Below are 21,976 nucleotides of genomic sequence, written 5' to 3'. Positions count from 1 at the left end.
TCACATGGCAAAAAGAATTCAGTTTTTAAAGCTTCTTAACAATTTGATCCTCTCAACTGCTGAAGACATGGTGCAAATCAACAAAGCAACTCTTGTTGATATTTCAATAAATCTACAACAGACACATGAAACAATTGAGTTCTCCTTTAATTAGAGTCGCAACTATAAAGAGATGAGTTGCAACAGAAGGGTGATGATTCCAAGTCGTTCAACCATACAGATGAAGATAAAGATGTTGATTCCAAGTCACTCATCCAAACAACTTCAAGTGTAGAAGTTGTACATGATCAAATTGAACTTGCTTCTCCCAAACCAGTCATCAAGTTGTGGAAGAACTCTAAAGTAACAAAAATCGACGAGAATTAGGATACGACCAAGATGACAACAACTTGCATATCCCAAATTATTCTAAGCCGATCAAGTTCATCAGTGAAAGATTTCTTGATCAAATAACATCAGTAAGCCATGAGAAAATTGAAGACAAACCCACATGCAAACATTGTCAAATAAAAGGTCACATGGAAAATCATTGTTTTCATTTCCATCTTTGTCGTAAGCAGAATCACTCATCAAAGAAATGTTGCAAACAACACCAACCTGCTAGATTAAAGATCCATTATTCATGGATTGATCCTTGGGAATGGTCATCAACAGTGAAACAATTGTATAAGTTTTACAATAGAATTCAATCTCACCTATTGCATCAAAAAGTCAAATGAAGATGGTACTCTCATGCACCTGAAAGAGAGAGTGCAACAATGAAACTCTCCTACCCCTGAAGGGGGGAGTTCAAAATTTCGAAATCAACTGCAGATGATTGTCTCTTCTTTGGGAATTAAAGGTGGTTGTCAGACTGAAAGTCTCGACAACATCAACAAAAGCAACTAGTGGGCGTCATCAAAGCAGCCAGTGGGCATCTTCAAATCATCCAGTGGGCATCGTCAACAAATAAGCCAGTGGGCATCATCAAAATAGCCAGTGGGTAGTCAACATCAAAGCAACCAGTGGGCGGTCATCATAAAAAATTTCACCATTGGGCGGTCAACATCAAAGTAGCCAGTGGGCAGTTTCGACAACATCAAAATCGCCAGTGGGCATTCTCAACATTTTTTCAGTGGACAAAGGATGTTGATTGAAGGATAGATGGATGCTTTTGCATATTGGCACCTGATGGAGATGTCAAGCAACTTTCAGAGATGAATCAAACTTGCAGTTGATTCATGCTCTCTTTAGATTGGATTTTTTTCAGCGTCCACCTTTGGCAATTTTTCAGGCAGCGTTTTTTAGGATCAACAGTTTCAACATGAGAACTTGGAAGATGGTTCCTGATTCTTATTTTGGACTTATCATTGAGTGGGGGAATGTTAGCCTCACTCTCATGTGTTAAAAACAATTATAAGCCCAAAATAATTAAATTAATTAAAATCAAGAAAGTTGGATTTAGTCCTACCTTTCTAGATTGAGTTTGTTCCTCATAATTAGGAGTCAGGTTAGGCCTAGTTGGTTGAGAGATTCTCTCCAACTAGTTAAGCTCCTAGAGTAGTGTTTTCTTGAGAGATTTTATCAACCATAGCGTCCAAGATAGACGCACTATCTTGAGACAAATTTTCCTCATGTATTTATACGTATAATAAACATTATTTTAATAATGAGAATGTGAGGAATACATCAAGGCTGAGGCCTTTTCCACCATGTCTGGTTTTTTTATATATGCTTATTTGATCTCCTTCATGTGGTATCAGAGCAAGGTTGTGAAATCTGTGTTTTATATGATGGTTTGAGCACTGTTGTTTGTGTATATCTGTTGTTAACGAACATTAATGAGGGATCTATGCACTAGTGATGAATCTGACTTTCAGAATAAGTGATGCTTATGATACTTTGGATTGTGGATCGAAGAAATGAATGGAAAATATTCATTGCGGAAAGGATGATAAATCTTGAAGATTTGTTGAGCATGAAGCCGCAGTGCCCAAGCAGTCATCGATTGAATCTCCCAAAGCAGCTCCACCAGCCACAACAATATGTGTGATGCTCCTGGTTGGCCCTCCACCTGTACCCTGTAAAATATATTTCGAGGTAACAAAATACATCCCATCATCTTTTTAAATAGCTAAAGATACGTACTTATGGCTCTATTTACACGGTTTCATTAACTTGCGTCAGAGTTTTATCTTGTTGTGGACTACCCTTTTTTAAAATATCTAAACCTATGGGTTTGATCAAAGTAGAAACTTTGCATAAGTGGTTGATCCATCCAGTGAGGCTACGAGGTCCATGATGCCTCTGAATCTTGTTTGAGAACCCAGATCAATCCAAAAAACAGGGGAGTAGTTGTACTAAGTATACTAAAAGGAGGCTGGCAATGGATTGAATTCGTTGCTCTTCATATTTCAAGAGACAATATATGGCAAAATCCTATACAACGCAATCGTCATTCGTTTCTCTTCATTTTACTCTATTGATTTTGCAAAGTTTGGGACGTCAAAGGAGTTTGGCATTTCAACAATTTTGAAGGTAGAGTTATTGTGTTCGTTACGAAGCCCGCAAGTTGAGCAATTGTGGGACTATAATACATTACAGTGTTTATCACTACAAATTGTTGAGGTATCGGTGTGCCAATCCAATAATATTTGTGGCCCAATAAACCTCTAGAGCATCTCTTCACATAGCTGGAATATGTTGAACTCGTATTAGTGATATGAGCTATGCCGTTAAGCTTCGCTTGGCCGGTTCCATCTAGCAAAGCCTACAAGCATTCGAGAACCTCTGGCCTTCAATGCAAGCGGACAACATCGCTGCGAGTTGCTTAGAATTAATAGTTGTTCTAGATTTTGCAAGTGGAATATCTTTTGGGACGTTGGATCAGATCCTTGGAATATCCACAACGATTAGAGCCATCGTAGCGATCTGATACATGTGATCAGCAATAGATTCAGGATCCCTTATTCCACGATAAAACCAACCAATTCGTTTTGTAATCTTGAGGTACTAGCAGAGAGTGAGAAAATCAATGGCTGAGGAGTTCACAAGTTAGAGTTTACATTTGAAAAGTGTTAATTTTTTTTTTAATTTATAGGTTCTTGTGATTGGTATAGGTTCATGACAGGGATGAACCATTGTCCAAGATCATAGATTGGAAGATGATCATTGTTCCATGTCTACGGATGTACTATGTGAAAATGGATGCAGGAAAGCATAAATACAGTTCTTGATTCATGATTCATGCCAATCCTAGTCAAACTCCGCTCAACTATTTCCACAATTCCTTATTTTTAATAATCATCATACGATTTTCATGAATTCATCTATCCAACTGTAGTGCCATTTGTTGTGCATAGAACGAATATTTGTGTGAAACTTTGAGGGAATTGTTGAGAGAACTTGTTACTCGTAATTTATTATTGTTGGATTGAGCCTATGTGACGCTGCAACTCAAGCACAGAATTGATCTATCACAGGTTTGCCACACTACCGAATGATTGAATCGTGCAAATTATTTTACAAAGGTACCCACAAAGTTTGGCTCACATACCTAATAATTTTAATGGTGAGAAGTTTTTAAAACAATTTTTCATTTATTATTATTTTAATAGTTTTTAATTTTGGGAAAAAAGTAAAACATTTATAAAAAAGAGGAAGTAGGTATGTGAAGGTTATAAAGTTTTTTTGGAGAGATAAGATATATTTTGTAATTCTTGGAGTGATAAGTTGAATGTTGAAGTAATTTTTTGGAGTGATAAGTGTAATTTTTTTGTAAATTTGGAGAAATAAGTGAAAAGGAAGCTCATTATTAAGTTAAAGTTCATCCAGTTTTTTGAAGACAATTTGCCTCCAAGGAGTTCTCAAACTTGGTTCTTAAGAAGTTTCAACGATATTGTAAAGATGAAAGGTTGATGTACTCAAATACTTAAAAAAACATATTTTTTGTGGTGTTGATGTGTCCTAAATCCACCCGAAATTGAATAAGGGGAACTTAGATACACCATGAGTATGCTTGTGATGACACATGATTCTTGATGTTGCTTGTGTTTTGTGTCTAGTTTTGAAACTCTCTTTGTAATATGGTACACATGGAGTACACAACAAATTAAACAAATGCATGCACATAATAAATTATCTTCAAGCTTATGTAATCAAGCAACCTACAAGCAATCAAGAAGCTGCAACACATAATCAAGTTGTCAACATTAGCATTCAAAGACTATTCTACATCAATATCCAATCAAGTTAATGAAGTTGTCATCTACATCAACAATCAACTACATCAACAACATTTTCATCATTTCAAAAGAAATTTTTTGGAAAATGCACTTGCACCATATTTTTTAAGAATACTGTCAATACAAAATTATAACTTGCAAATCATAATTTGTAAGTTAACTTGTAATCAAAGTCAAATTGAGTTAAATTGTAAGGGTGCATTTTCGGTTGAACCCGACACCCAAACTTTGAATTGATAGGGAATCAATTAAACCAAGTGAATCCATTGTTTTTAACTGAGTCATTCAAATCATTGTAAGTGTTTCTCTTGGGTGCATTTTCGATAGTATTTGACACCCTTCTTTTGATCAATCAAGTGAGTGAGTTCAAGAAAGTGCAAAGTGCAAGTAAACAAGTGCACAACATCAAGAGAGTTCAACTCTAAAGCAAGCGAATGTGATATTCAAGCAACAATCAAGCCCGTTCATATCTACAACAAGCGAGCATGAGTTCTAGCATTTAATTATTCAAGTGAGCATGAGTCAAAGCAAACAAGTTTAACCAAGGAAGAGATCAAGCAAATTCCGAAGCAAGTGAGCATGATAAACTAAATCATGCGAGCATGAGTTCAAGCAAGCAAGATCAAGCATTCAAGCGAGCGAGTTCTAAAAATAAAAATAAAAGTATTAAAAGCAAGTGAGAGTGAGTTCCAGCAAGTTCACATGGCAAAAAGAATTCAGTTTTTAAAGCTTCTTAACAATTTGATCCTCTCAACTGCTGAAGACGTGGTGCAAATCAACAAAGAAACTCTTGTTGATATTTCAATGAATCTACAACAGACACATGAAACAATTGAGTTCTCCTTTAATTCAAGTCGCAACTACAAAGAAATGAGTTGCAACAGAAGGGTGATGCTTCCAATTCTTTCAACCATACAGATGAAGATAAAGATGTTGATTCCAAGTCACTCATCCAAACAACTTCAAGTGTAGAAGTTGTACATGATCAAATTGAACATGCTTCTCCCAAACCAGTCATCAAGCTGTGGGAAGAACTCTAAAGTAACAAAAATCGACGAGGATTAGGATACGACCAAGATGACAACAACTTGCATATCCCAAATTATTCTAAGTCGATCAAGTTCATCAATGAAGGATTTCTTGACCAAATAACATCAGTAAGCCATGAGAAAATTGAAGACAAACCCACATGCAAACATTGTCAAATAAAAGGTCACATGGAAGATCATTGTTTTTATTTCCATCCTTGTCACCATTGTCGTAAAAAGACTCACTCATCAAAGAAATGTTGCAAACAACACCAACCTGCCAGATTAAAGATCCATTATTCATGGATTGATCCTTGGGAATAGTCATCAACAGTAAAACAATTGTATAAGTTTTACAATAGAAATCAATCTCACCTCTTGCAGCCAACAGTCAAATGAAGATGGTACTCTCATGCACCTGAAAGCGGGAGTACAACAATGAAACTCTCCTACACCTGAAGGGGGGAGTTCAGAATTCCGAAATCAACTGAAAATGATTGTCTCTCCTTTCAGCTGAAAAAGTGGGGAATTAAGGGTGGTTGTTAGATTGAAAGTCTCGACAACATCAACAAAACCAGCCAGTGGGCTTCATCAAAGCAGCCAGTGGGAATCATCAAATCATCCAATGGGCATCATCAACAAATAATCCAGTGGGTAGTCAACATCAAAGCAGCCAGTGGGCGGTCATCATAAAAAAATTCGCCATTGGGCGATCAACATCAAAGTAGCCAGTGGGCAATTTCGACATCATCAAATTCGCCAGTGGGAGTTCTCAACATTTTGTCAGTGGACAAAGGATATTGATTAAAGGACAGATGGATGCTTTTGCAGCTTGGCACCTGATGGAGATGTCAAGCAACTTTCAGAGATGAATCAAACTTGCAGCTTATTCATGTTCTCTTCAGATTGGATTTTTTTCAGCGTCCAGCTTTGGCGGTTTTTCAGGCACCGTTTTTTAGGATCAACAGTTTCAACATGAGAGCTTGGAAGATGGTTCCTAGTTCTTATTTTGGACTTATCATTGGGGGGGGGATGTTAGCCTCACTCTCATGTGTTAAAAACAATTATAAGCCCAAAATAATTAAATTAATTAAAATCAAAAAAGTTGGATTTAATCCTACCTTTCTAAATTGAGTTTGTTCCTCATAATTAGGAGTTCGGTTAGGCCTAGCTAGTTGATAGATTCTCTCCAACTAGTTAGGCTCCTAGATTAGTGTTTGATTGAGAGATTTGATCAACCATAGTGTCCAAGATAGACACATTATCTTGAGACAAATTATCCTCATGTATTTATATGTATCATAAACATTATTTTAATAATGAAAATGTGAGGAATACATCAAGGTTGAGGCCTTTTCCGCCATGTCTGGTTTTTTTTATGTCTCTGGTATTTTTATATATGCTTATTTGATCTCTTTCAGTTGGAAGGAAGAATACTCTCTCTTAACCTCATTGACCTTGAGAGGAGTTGTCTTGCTCAAGGAAGGATTCAAGAAGAAGTTGGATTAGGGTTTCTACAACAACTACAAGGCTGAAATTATAGGATGAAATTGCAAGGAAGAGGTTGTGGTTGAAGTTATAGTTATAAGTTGGTTACGTTGAAAGGGTTGACTTGGTACTTGGAGGACTTGCTCTAGGGTTTGGGCCTTTGTTGTCTTATTTGAAGCAGATTCTATAAGAAGAGAAGAGTTTTTTCGGGCTTTCCCCATAGAGGGGTTTTGCCTTGGCTAAGAGCCTAATTCCTATGTCCTTTGTTGTTGTTGTTTCTGTTCTTGATATTTGTTTGATGAAAATATCTAAATAAAGAGCACAAGAAGACTAACTAAGTTCACAAGCAAATATTAAGGTTAAGTAAAATTTGTATTAATAGCTACCACATTGCGTTTTCCAACATGGAATCAAAGCTAAGGTGAATAGGAAAGCAGCTAGAAGGACCATCTTGTAGAAACAAGGAAGGGTTTTCTTGTCAAGGTGAAAGAAAAATGAAGAAGGGTCACTTCATCAAACCTTCGTTGAGAAAATAATCTAGCTCTCATCAAAGGAATGCCCAAAGAAGAGGACTACAAGAAGGTTTTTAATCTCTCTTAAAAGGAGATCTATTTAAAGTTATCTTTGGAGGAAGCATCAAAGGATCTTAGTATCATTCATCTCTTCAAAGATCTTGGAGGCATCAATAAAGTTGAAAAAATCATCAAGGAAGAGAAGAATCTTGGTTATCAAGTATCATATTATTACTCTATGTCTAAATCTACAGGTCATATGGGTTCTTGCTATAAGAAAAGAAATAAGCTTGTTGAAGCATCAAATTTTCTAGCCTCGAAGAAAAGGATTGACCTGGAACTTATAGAACATGAGGTAATGGAATATGTTATTGGTGAAAGCACCCAGCCTAACAAAGACAAGACTCAAGAAATAACGAAGTACAAGAAAGGAGAAGTAAGGGCGCAAAGGATCATAGTTGAACCCATTAAGGATCCTCTTGTTCCATTTGTTGCAAATTTGAAAACTTCTAAGGCTATGTATGACAAGCTACTAAATTTGTTCTCTGTAAGTACATCAGGTCAAAAGATGTCTTTGTGGCATAGGTTATAAAAAATGAAGAACTCAAAGGATGAGGACATGGTATCCTTTCTGATGAAGATCTCTCAATTAAGAGATCACTTATAGGGACTTGGAGAGACAATTTCTGATTCGAAAATGACCATTTGTGTATTAAATGCATTGCCACCATAATGGAGTAGCTTTGCAGCAAGTATCTACTCCAAGAAAGATTCAACTCCTTTTGATGAGTTGTGGGCATAGTGCATTTTGAAAGAATCTAGGATCAAGGTAAAGGATGACATTGGATCAAATGAACAATCTTAAGCCTTTCTAGCTAGAGTCAAGTAGTTGAAGAAGGGAAAGTTTGGGAAGTCCAAGAAGAAAGGCATGTCCAAGATTCAATGTTTTAAGTGCAATGAATATGGACACTTTAAGAGGGAATTCCCAAGCCAACAGAACAACAAAAGAAAGGAAAGGAGTGAGGCTCACATAGTTGAGGAGATAGGAGAACTTGAGAAGAAGCCGAAGAAAGAAGATGTGAAATATCTTTACTATTGAAGAAGGCACCCTGGCTGTCAAGTTCTCTATGAAGATTGATCTTTCCTTTAGAATAATATGCATTGTTGTTTACTCTAGAAGAAATTTTATTTTACATAGCATCATAGAGAGAAGCATGTGATAATAGCGTATTCAAAGTTTACTTGGTTGAGTTGCTTTGTAGAAATCATATAGTCTTTAAGGATAGAATAGATAGACAATTTTGCATATAGTTCATCCAAGCATTATCAAACATTATGTTGGAGGTAGTCATCTACTAAGATGGATCATCATGATCTTCTAAGAACCATCATTTTGGAAGGTTCTTGGAAGAAGCGCTATGACAAGGTTAGTATACATTCCATATAGTATGGAAACAATACTTATTAAAGGGACGAAGGAATGAAATGGATCAGGTTGTAGGCTCACTATGAGACATATAGCTAGTTGATGGAATAAAAAGCATAGGAATACGTATTGAAAGTAAACTTTGGATATGATTCATGTTTACAAAATCCTGTAAAAGAATTTGGTCATAAATATACTTTGTATATGGATATATGATGCTTGAAAGAAGAATTTGACTTACTCAAGGATGGATAAAGAATTAAGACTTTCTCTATATTATGCAGAATAATGATTAACATCCAGTATAATCTCCAGAAGAAAAGTTTTAACTTAGTAATCAAGTTCAATCCTTGGGCACTCTGATGCATGAAAGAAGATTCAAGTAGAGATGGACCATGAGGATGTTGATGCTTGGATGAGAAGGTCATCATGGTAAGGTAAGTCTAATTTTAATTATTGTTGGTTATCTGGTTAACATATTGTTTTGTTAGCTGGAAGAATATTGCAAGAATATATGAAGAATGTTGAGGCAAGCTCAACATTGGATACCTGGCTATTATAAGGTCAACAATTATTCATCTCGGGATTGAAAGGTAGCAGTGCGAGAATATAACCTGAAGGTCAAGGAGATCACTTTCATGTAGAAGCTATGATCAACTTGATGTTTGGAAAGGCTCAATATAATGCCTTCATCTATGATGACAAGATGAAAGTGATGAGCAAGGGAGATGACCTGGATCCTATCACGAGATTGAAGAGTGAAGATGGCCCCATGATACCTCGGAAGGAAGCAGCTATGAAGAACAAGTAGTTGATACTCTTATAAAGAAAATCTATAAGGCTTGTGGTGATGAATTTCCAAAATTGAAAGGAATTTTGGAATATCCTCTAGGTTTGAGAAGGAGTAAAGGAGTCTCCTTAAATAGGAGCAAGGATATATTCCTCAATCAAAAGGAATAGGGATATCCTCTCTAGTTGAGAGGGAGTGATGTTGGACATCACATGTGCATTCTCTTCTTCATGTGTCGAGCACTTGACCAAGACTAACAACCGTAACTCTAAGTGAAGGCCTTAAAGAGAGAGTGATGGAGGATTGGATAAGTATCTATGGTTTCCTTGAGGATAAAGCATCCAAGAAAGGAAAGGGGTCGACACTATAGGACAGGTATCCAAGATAAGAGTGGTAGAAGAGGACTGATGTTCATTGAGGATTCAAGAATGGAAATCCAAGATAAGAATAGTCCTAAATGGACATACCTTGTGAACATTCGGATGGGATATGTGCCTTGTATATGTAGTGCGGTATCACACATAAAGCCTCCCAGCATAATGCTCTTGAATAAAGTAGAGCTTGTCTAGTTAGGCTTTAAAGACAGTGTTGGTTATAACGATGGTGCTTATAGATGGTTGATCAATTCGACTCTTCTTATGATAACTCTTCAGTTTGAGAATGATGATGTACTAGTTGTACAATTATGAATACCTCCCTATTTAAGAGGGAGTGTTGGAAATGTAACTAGTTTTGGTCTTCATAATTTTTGTTGTACTCATTTCAATATATATCTTATGTAACAAACAAAAGAAGAAAATAAAAATTTATTATTTTAAAACATGGGTTTCATGTTCATTATTGATGATCTTCTAGGTAAAATCATGTTCTTCATGCTTCTAGGGTTTATTAGGTCATAGTACTTACTGTCATAAGTCAAAAGAGTCAACATCATGTTTATAAGACCCTTTCGGGGAAAATGTAATTAGAAAAAGACTTCTTTTTTAGCCTAGAAAGTCCTAGAAACTCCAAAAGTACAAGTTGACCTTCACAGCTTCAAGTCAGCCTTGGCAGCTTCAAGTTGGCCTAAAGGAGGGAATTTGACCCCTTTTAAAGGCTATATAAAGGAGAAATTCGACTTCATTTGAGATACTCTCACCAAGAAGTTTCATCTCAAGGAAAAAGTTCAATCTGTAGTTGGGAAGCAGAAAAAGAAGATAATGAAGGTCTAGAAGATGAAAGGAAGGATGAAAATCTTATTTTTGGGCTCTATCTATCTCACACGTGTGAAATTCTAGGGTTTCTGCATCTATAAATGAGGTTGAAACTACAGGTTCGAGTTGCATAAGAGCAAAGTGTAGTATCCTGTTGTTGGAAGGAAGAATACTCTCTCTTGACTTCGTTGACCTTGGGAGGATTTGTCTTGCTCAAGGCTAGGATTCAAGAAGAAGTTGGATTAGGGTTTTTGCAGCAGCTACAAGGCTAAAATTGCAGGACGAAGATGCAGGACGAAATTACAAGGAAGAGGCCATGGTCGAAGTTGTAGTTAGAAGTTGGTTATGCTGGAAGGGTTGATTTGGTACTTGGAGAAGGACTTGGTCTATGGTTTGGGTCTTTGTTGTCTCATTTCAAGCAGATTCTATAAGAGAAGAGTTTTTCTTGGTTTTACCCTTGGAGGGGTTTTACCCTGGTTGGGAGCCTAATTCATGTGTCCTATGTTGTTGTTTCTATTCTTGATATTTGTTTGATGAAAATATCTAAATAAAGAACACAAGAAGACTAACTAAGTTCACAAGCAAATATTAAAGTTAAGGAAAACCTATATTAATAGCTACCACATTGCATTTTCCAACAAGACCAACTTGACTTCACTTTTCCTCCCTAAACTGCGCATTGCGCAGTTGCAAGCCTCAATCAACATCCCCTGCTACCTTGAACTGTGCAATGCGCAATCATTGCCTCCAAGAACTCCACATTGCATAGTCACAATGCCTAGTTGTTCCCTCCTGTCCCTCAGAATTACACAATCTTGCCTCCCAATCAGCCTCCCAAAGCGCACTGCATAGTTTCTATCAGCAATAAACCTCCATGTCTCTCTGAACTACACAACTGTGTAATCCAGTGGCCCAATCTATCTCTTGAACTATGCACTACGCAGTCACAGTGGGCAAGCCTGCCTCACTATGTCATTGTCTCCCTCAATTGTGCAGTCTTGTCTCTCAGTCCTCCAACAATTGCGTATTGTGTCACAGTCATCAATCCCTCATCCCTACCTCTTGGAAATACACACTATGCAATCCCTGAGCCTCCTCCTCTGTCTTGCACACAGTCCCAGATCCAATTGTTGAATTGCATGAAGGCTAGAATAGGGGATTTTCGGACTGATGTCATCTTGTCATGAGTGAATTTCATCTGCAGGTATTGTATCTTGACATGACAAGATGATGTTCAAGGAGGATTCCAAGGAGATTATGTAAGAAGACACTTATGAAGTTGCAAAGACAAGGATGATCATCAAGCAAGAAGATGAAGGGACACTAGGTTGCAACATAAGGTGGAAGATCAAGATCACATGGAAGACTCCATATCATCAAGCCTTTTGGAGGAGGAAGATGAAGAACATGCAAGACTTATCAAGAAGACACAAAGGCAACAGTGAGAAGAGAAGCCTAACAATGACACATCATCATAAAGTTCCATGTCATCAGTGCCAAGTTATGGCTTGTCCAAATGTCATCTCAAGAGTCTTATGAGTCATCATGTTGCCACATCATTTTTGGATGTAATTATGTAATTTTCAAGAAAATGAGAAATGTAAAGTGTGTGGAAGTCCAAAGGTCACTCTTAGAATGTGAAATTCATGTAGAAGTCAAAGGGTCTCATGAGAATTTGAAAAGTCACAAGGAAGCTCAAGAGTCATGAGGGGAGCTCAAGAGTCACAAGGGAGGTGGAGAGTCACCTCATTTGTTATATATACACCCTCATAGCTCAAGCAAAGGACTTTTCACCTTGGCTTCTCAAGCAAGGCATAGGAGAGATTAAGCTTTTGAGAGGCAAGTAGTTGCTTAAAGTTCCATTATTGGAACATATGTTGTATCATTGTAATGGTGTATCTTGGAACTTTCACTCAATAATGCTCTTGGAGCCGACACACTTTTCATGCATATGTCGTGAATGATTGTGAGACTATTCTTTCATTGTTTACGATATATGTTTATGTTAATTCATACAAATGAAAATGAACTATTTCATTGGCTTTAGTATAATTCTTTCAATTATGTGTCTTTTTCTTTCATGGTCATGGTTTCTTTGTGAACTATTTCGCGGGATTACTTATGATTCTTTCATATATATATATATATACATATACATACATATATACATATATATATATATATATATATATATATATATATATATATCTACATATATATATATATATACATATATATATATATATATATATATATATATATATATATATATATATATATACATATATATATACATATATATGTATATATATATATATGTATATATATATATATATGTACATATATATATATACATACATATATATATATATATATATATATATATATATATATATATATATGTCTTTGCTAGGATAGTACTATTACTTTTCTTTCAAAGGCTCACTTCCTTTTCCATTTCGTGAAAAACCCATTATACATTGTGGAATTGAATACGTCATAGGGCTAACTTGCTTGCTTATCTTGAAAGTGCATGTGTTTCTCTTGTGTTGTTCGTTGCAACCAAGGAAAATATTTAAGATAATGAAAACCAACCATACTTTTCAATTGGGGCTCCTTCTCCAAATGATGTGAGGTCTAATTGGAACTTCATACCGAGGAGACCCCATTACTAGTTGTGGCATCCAGCACCATCAGGAGTTCTGGTGCTAGAAGGATGGTGGTGCTTTTATGGATGAAAATTCACCACATTCTAACAAAGAACCTTCCGTATAAAACAGTGACAGTCCAAGTTCAACTCCAAACCACATTCCTAAGAAAGGAGATTCTTCTCATCTAGGTCTAGAACATGATTTTGAAGTCACTTATGATAAACTCCAGACAATTAGGCCTATTACTCATCAGTTTGCTAGAGCTCTGGGATTACTTCTTGTCGTTGCTATCCTTCCTCATAAGCCAATAAAGAATACAACTCGTTGTGACGTATTGGTTTTTTCAGTGGAAGATTTGGTTATTGCAACCCTTAAAGAGTTAGTTGATCATATTGAAAAAATACATCAAGGGGATCTTCCACCTATTAAGCAAAATTTGGACGAACACAGGGACGATTTTTCATTTTCTGACAAAGAACAATCAAGAGAAGAAGAAAATCCTGATAATAATGAGGATTTGAATGGTGAAGGAGAAGAATCTTCAGAATCAGAGAGTGAAGAGGAGGAGAACAAAGGCATGGTCGATTACCAATTGGATTGGATGGCTCAAGGGCCTCTTTCTCTTTTGGGCAATCTGCACTGCTTACCAAAACACTTGGAAAAGTTGCTCACAAAGTATGATCTAGATTAAAAAAAAAAAAAAAGGTTGAGGACCATATTGATGAGTTCTACTTTCATCTATGGATGTTAGAGGTGTTGAGAAATGTAACTAGTATCAGTCCTCATAATTGTATTTGAGTCATGATGTAATGCATTTGTCAAAAAGAAAGAAAAGAAAAATTATTTATAAGCATGGGTTTCATGCTTTGTTTATTTTGTTTCTAGGTCAAAGCACCCATTGAGTGCTTCTAGGGTTTATGTCAAGATTCATAGTCCTTGTCATTATTATCTAGACCCTTCTTGGGCTTTGTATGTCAAGAAAGAAATTTATTTTTTAGTCAAAATTGTATTTTATGCCTCCTCCACCAAGTTGGTCTGCCCTCCAGTCAAGTCGGTCTCATTAGGAGAATTCGACCTCACAAAATGACTATAAAAGTAGTGCTACTCGACCTCATTTGGAGACCAATCAAGCAAGTTTCGATCTGCAGTTGCAGGAGCAAGAAAGAAGTGTGAAATTCTAAGCAAAGAAGGAGAAACCCTAAATAAAAAAAGGAGGAACCATAGAGAAGAATTGAAGACAATTTTTCTCTCTTTTTTTCCACACGTGTGAGTTTATGGCTTGTTGCGGGAGGGCTAAAGTTGCAGATTTGCAGTAGGGCCGAAATTCTGAAGCAAGAGGATCAAAAATCTAAGTTGTCACAGGATTGAAGCAGTTTGACTAAAGTTGACTATTGAAGTTTGTCTAATCATATTGGGAGGTTGACTTGGTGGATTGGAGGAGGTATTTTGTTATGGTGAAAGGTCTTAGTTATCTCATGTTTTTTGTTCTAAAGGAAGAGGAGAAGTTTTGGGTTTTCCCCTAGAAGAGGGGTTTTAGCCCTAGCTGAGAGCCTATATCCCATGTCTCTATCGTGTTGATCCTCATGTACTTATGTTTTTGTTATTTTCTTGATGATAAGAAGATAAAAGAAGATAATATGAATTTAAAGATAATCACAAGTAACTATCAAGATAAGAAAATGTTTCTGCCTTTTGATTTTCTAACATAGTATCAAAGCTAAGGTGAAGAAGAAGGAAAAAGGTAGCTTGAAGGACAATATCTCTCATCATCTTAAGGAGGGTTTCAAGAGAAGAAAGGAAGTCTTAGAAGGATATCTAGTTTTCATCAAGTAAGTTCACCTATGGCCTCATCAATGAAATCTGAGAACAAGCTTCAAGGAGACTCTAACTACAGAGTGTTATGAAACCAGCTCAAGAAAAGATAGAAGAGATAGATCAACGCCTTAGAATTCAGCCTCTTCGAGGGGGCAACCTCCTTTACATTACATAAATGAACAATTCTTGGATGATACAAATGAAAATACCTCCTTTCTATATATAGGAGTCTAAGGGGTTATAACATAATCAGAGCCGACATAACAATAATAATGTAAGGGCATAATAATAACAATAGTGGGCACTACATGGGTACATCAATATAATAAGTGGGTTATACTAATAACAATAAGGGGTTACACTAGTAGTATAGGGGCCTAACATGCCCCTCTCCTTCAAAAAGCGTTGTCCTCAACGCTTGAGTAGTTCTTGATGCTTCTATATAAAATTCTTGTCCTCCCATGTGGAATATTCAATGGGTAAGTTCTTCCACTTGATGAGATACTCTGAAATTGATCGATTTCGTAGCTGTCGGGTTCTTGTTTCTGTGACTGCTCCAGGTTCCAATATGATTTTTCCTTCCTCTTCAATTTCTGGCAATATTGCTTGAATTGGGATCTTTTGCAACTTTTGAATAAGTGGCCATACTTCTTCGTTCTTCTTCCATTCATCCGTTGCTTCGTTTATCCAATTTGGTTGGATAATATAAATAGCACAAAACAATGCTTCCACATCCTCATCCTTGAAGCGTCTTCTCATTCGGTAAGGTCGCCATTTTTGAAGTGCATGTAGTATTGCCAACATTTCCTTCTCATAAATAGCTTGCTTGAGATGTAGCAGTAAAAATACCCAATCACTTACATCAAAACATTTTTCACTACGATGTTGATCTACCTGTTGTTTCATTTGATTTTGCACCGAAGTGGCGTTATCCTTTAAAAGTTGGAGAACTTGTTGTTGATGCTCGATATGATATTTCTCTGCTTGAACCTTTTTCTTCTTGATATGTCCTTCTATCTTTTGAGGAGTGGTAATTTCTTCCAGTCCTTTACAAGATATGGTCGGATTCATTTCTTGATGCTCGATGTGATCTTTCACTTCTTGAACATTTTTCTTCTTGATGTGTCCTTCTATCTTGATAGTTTGAGGAGTGGTAATTTCATCCATTGAATTACAAGATATGGTTGGATTCATTTCTTCTTTCTCGATGTGATCTTTCACTTCTTGCACCTTTTTCTTCTTGATATGTCCTTCTATTTTGAGAGTTTGAGGAGTGGTAATTCTTGCCAATGCTTTACAAGATATGGTCTGATTCATTTCTTCTTTCTCTGGGGTGGTGTCCTGATATATATCCTCTTCTTTTGATGTTTCTTGATCCTTTTCTTCCTCCTCTTCATATTCTATGTAAAATAATTTCTTCTCAGCACACCTATGACCTTTAGTGCATTTGCTATCACAATTGTAACAAAGCCCTTTTTCTCTTTTTTCTTCCAATTGTTGTGGTGTAACCCTTGTAGGTTGTGGAAGGGTGGGAAAAACAACACTTCCATCTTTATAGTTGTGAGGGGTATGCTTCCTGGTTTCCATAATTTTGCTTTCCATTATGTCACAAAGCCCTTTTACTCTTTCCAATTGTTGTGGTGTTGCTCTAAAGAAGGTGTTTCTCTTTGTATCCTCATAATGTGCTATCATTTCCTCCATGAAAATTGACCACGTAACAAGTTTTTTACGAGAACAAAGCCCTTTGTACCATAAAAATTGATCTGGTTCTAAATATGAAGATGCAATACATACCTTTTGTAACAGTTGTACACCATGTATATCAAAATATTGCTCCATCTGAAGTATCCAATTTACCAGATCCTTGCCATCAAACTTCCTCATCTTGTTTTTTCTTGATTTTAGGAGCTCTACCTTGAAACGACTGTAACTCTGTACTTTCGGATCTTTAAGTTCTGAAATTGTGACCTGTAGTAGCCCTCTGTGTCCTCTTTCCAATTCCACAAGTCTGATCCAAATTGGATTCTCCAAGAAAGAGTTATGCACAATCTCCCGCAGTGACCTGATTATAGACTAGTTCAGTAGAGCGAACTTGTATGAAGTGCCACGTGTCATTGTTTCAACCTTTGACTCTGAAAAATATATAAACAGAAACTACAGTCCGTCCTCTTTCTGTAACTTCTTACGAAATTTCAATCCGATGCTCAGAAAGAAAGTTATGACGATTTTACCCAGGTCACCTGTTTTGAGTGTAATTCAGGAGTCTGCAAAAAGACCAACTTCCTCAGATCATATCTCCGAAAATATGCCGTAAAAATCTCTGAAATTCGGACCCAAGGTTCAACGTCAATTCTTCTCAAATGGGTTTTTTTTGCGACTTCTGAAACATCACAAAAAAAAAGTTATAGCGAAAATGCCACGATGACCTGTTTGGAGCAGCGAAACCCTAGAATCCAAAGCTCTGATACCAAATGTTATGAAACCAGCTCAAGAAAAGATAGAAGAGATAGATCAACGCCTTAGAATTCAGCCTCTTCGAGGGGGCAACCTCCTTTACATTACATAAATGAACAATTCTTGGATGATACAAATGAAAAGACCTTCTTTCTATATATAGGAGTCTAAGGGGTTATAACATAATCAGAGCCGACATAACAATAATAATGTAAGGGCATAATAATAACAATAGTGGGCACTACATGGGTACATCAATATAATAAGTGGGTTATACTAATAACAATAAGGGGTTACACTAGTAGTATAGGGGCCTAACACAGAGCATGGAAGACAAGGATGGACCTTATCCTTGCAAAGAATAAGGTATTGGATTTTGTACTAGGAAAGGTCAAGGAACCCTCAAATGATGCAGGAAAGGAAAAGTACAAAGAAATTGATATTCTTGCCATGAACCTAATAGTGGATCGAGTCAAAAACAACTTGATTCCCTACATATCCACACTAGACTCTTCAATAAAGATGTATGCTGCTCTAACAAAACTATTTACAATCAAGAATATTAGGTAAGTAGAAAGTCTAAAGAATGAACTTTGAATAGTTAAGATGACAAAGGATGATACAGTGTCCTCATATTTTGTAAGAATTGCCTATATTAGAGATGAACCGCAAGTAATTGATGTAGTATCTGGAAATAAATAATAATAATAAAAATAAAAATAAAAAAACTAAACATGTGATTGTTTCCCTTCTAGAAATACCAAAGTCTTGGAATGCCTTTGCATATAGAATTAGTGGATTGAAAAACTCTCCATCATTTGAAGAAATGTGGTCTGCATGTATACAAGAAGAAGCTTGTCTTTCCTTGGTAAAAGGCAAGCAAGAAAATGAAGAAAATACTTTGAATGCCTACTCTGCTCATGTCAAGAAGAAAGGAGGATATAAGAAGTTTAGGGACCAAAGAAAAATCAAGGGAAGATTGACCTCTCTAAAATAGAATGTTATCATTGTCACAAGATGGGTCATTATAAGAATCAATGTCCCGATAATCCTAAGAACAAAAATAGAGAAAGGGATAAAGCTATAGTTTCTACCTATGATAATCCTCGAAAGAAGTCTAAAGCAGAAAATTTTGAAGTCGAGGACTTATTCTATTAAGTCTCATATATCCTCTGCTTATAGCATAGGTTATTGTTTTAGTTTTTGTGGAATGTTAGTCTCTAGGATCAAGCTTTTGATTTCTAGGGTTTATAGATTTAAAATGTTTTATTAGAAGGTTCTGGAATTGTTTTGATGAATTAAAGGAATCCATCACAGGTCTAGGTCGATGTAAGATCAAGAGGGAGTTTCCCCACCTTTTTCACAAAAGATAAGTTTCATGTTCTTTATTTCTTTTCATTATTAATTCCCTCTATTTCTTTAACTTTTGTTTGTACTTGTTTATAATCCTCTCTCTTGTGTTTTCCTTGGAAGAATAGTTTGCAGTTATACTTTAAAAGTGTTTTCAATAAGGATTATGGCTAGATTTAGAAGCAGTGCTTGCAATAAGGATTATGGCTAGATAAAAGGAAGAAACTCAAGGTGTGTTTAATATTACATGATTTGTTGCAGATATTTCTCATACAAAAAGGTATGATCATTTCGCCTTTCTTGATATTACTAACTCTCTCATGTCTAGGGTTTTGAATCATAAAGCTTCTTATTTATTAGGGTGATTAAAATTTAGATTAAATCAACCCTTGTCATAATCCTTATATTTTGTTCACTTTGGTAAAAACCTGACCTTTAGGGTTCACTATAAAAACCTAAACCTTTCATGTTTAGGTTTTTTTAATATGATGAAACCCTAACCTCTTCGGATTTGTTAATGATATCTAAAACATGTGAGGAAACCCTAGCTATTTAGGGTTTTGATGAATTAGGGTTTATGAAAAAACCCTTGTAATAGCTAATGAAAGATCCTACGAATGAAACCCTAGGTTTATATATTTCCATATGATTAAAAACCTAGCTTGGTCAAAATTGTTGAATATCTAATATTGAAGTTTTGATGTTTGTATCTAGGATTTACAACAAAACCCTAATAGAGATTGATATGAGGTTCTAGGGCATGGTAATGAGATCCTAGATATAAAATGTTTTCTTTATAATTGAATTTTGTTGATCATATCTAAATTTTAGTTTTGGTAAAGGAATATAGGGTTTATGACAAAACCCTAGCATAGATTATTGTGAAAGTCTACGGCATGAAAAGTGTAACCCTTATTGATTGTAAACCTAACTAGGTTTAGATTTTGATATCTAAAGTCTGATTTATTATGCTCCCATTGTGATGACATGCTAACCCTATATTGATAAAGTTGACTTCATGCTCTATAATTGTACTTGGTTGAACTTGTTGAAGATTTGTAGGTACACAATCTTGAAGATGCTTACCTACCTCACACTTGATGATGACTTGATGATGATGTTGTGCATGATGAAAAGAGGGAGTTGTAAGAATCTTGTTAACATTGAAGTATACATTGCTAATGACCTTGTTGCCAAACGAGGATAGAAGGAATGATGTTCTGGAAAATTTAAAGTTCTTTGATGATATGATGTTGATGGATTTATCTCCTAGAAGACAAGAAGCTTGGATAAAGAACGTATATATCTCCCTAGTTCAGAGGGAGGACATGTTGTAACACCTATAATTAAGACTATAAAGAAAGAATGAAGATCGCAGAAAGGATAAAGCACTATCGATAAAGTCGTGTTAGTGATTGATGAAGTTGTGGACAAGAATTAGATGTTTTGGAAAGTACTGAGGATGGGTTTGATGCTGCCGGAAAAAGTTGAAGGAAGCTTCCACCAAGATGAGTTTGGATATTGTGATAACCTAGGCAGCACCAGAAGATTGAAAACCTTGAAGATTCTACTAGCATACAAAAACATATAAAGTTAGAATAAAAGTTGGGGTTGAGAAGCTACAGTACATGCCAACAGATGAACAAGTAATTGATGTGTTGACGAAAACTCTTCCCAACAAGATGTTAGTTTTAGGAGCATACTCAAATCGGTGGATGTGTTGATCTCTTCCTGAAAAGTTCGTATATTGATAAATGTCTCTGATTTGGTTAAAAGGGAGAGATGAAGTGCCATGAAACTGCCTGTATGATGATACTTGGGAGGACATTGTGGCCTAGTTAGTATTGAGATCTCAGTTGATGTCTAGATCCCAGAGGGAGGGTATCAGTTGGAGCTCTGGTTTAGTGTTGATACCTAGATGCCTGTAAGGGTTGGTGTCAGGGCATGGAGGCTTAGATGGTATCTATATCTTGTTGGATTGATTCATGGGTTGTAGCCTGATGGTACCTGTCGACCACTTTGTGTCAACAACCCCATAGCAGTACACCATTTTTTTCGCAAAAGGGATCTACCATGTTCAAAGTATTCGCATCATTCAGATTTCATCATCAATCGACAATTTGTTAAAGATGTAAACCCATTCTACATGGTTATAATGTAAATAATCTTAGTAAGACCATCATGTATGTAACAACCTAAGTAAACATAGTATTTTGGTGACAATTTCTACCCTAATAGGTTTTTTGTCTCACTGATTCATCTGTCTCTAGACACAAATTATCAACAAAGTTTTTCCCTCCAACCTCACCCCAAAGTTAGGATGGATTTTGTTGTCAAGATATTAAGTGAGTCCTAGTCTCTTTTATTAAGTCATTGTAAAAGTAATTTGGGAATAATCCTAGCTAATTGGCTAGATTATTTTATTACAAATTACTTGATCTTCTAGATCATATTTTGAGTTGTAGAATTTGGTAGATTTTTTAGGGTCTATAACAAACACGTATTCCCCCTTCATGTATTAAATTGTAATATCTTGATGTAAAAAACATTTAGTACATGGTCCCTCATAATTAAACACCATGGCTAAATATTAGAGGGTTGGAGAAATTATTAATCCCCTCAGAAGTCAATTAATTAAATTTTCTCGCAAAATTAAATTAAAATCTTAAGCTAGAAATTTAATTAATTTTGTGTCATAAGTAAAACTAAATTCTCCAATGGTGAAATTTGTTGGTTTTAAAGAATTTAATTTTTGGAGGTCTTCAACCAAGGGAATATTCAAGAAATCAATAAATTTTAGACCCTTGGGCCTTGGTGATTAATTCAAAGCCAATTTTTTGAGGAAATTAACTCAAAATAATTAATTTTGAGTTAATTAAAAATCAGTTGAATGAAAAATTCGATTTTTCTTTAAAAAATAAACAATTTCGGCGGTGATGATTAAAGGTTAATTAAATCTTTATGAACGGTCAAAAATAATTTGACAGGGATCAAGTCAACTAGTCGTTGGATATTTTATCTATAAATTAGAAGTCAATGTATTTTT

Source organism: Pinus tabuliformis, chromosome Q, assembly GCF_031772625.1.
Source record: "Pinus tabuliformis cultivar Carrire ecotype Pingquan chromosome Q, CPIR1, whole genome shotgun sequence".
In the NCBI taxonomy this organism is placed as follows: Eukaryota; Viridiplantae; Streptophyta; class Pinopsida; order Pinales; family Pinaceae; genus Pinus; species Pinus tabuliformis.
This window is presented reverse-complemented; position numbering follows the sequence as displayed.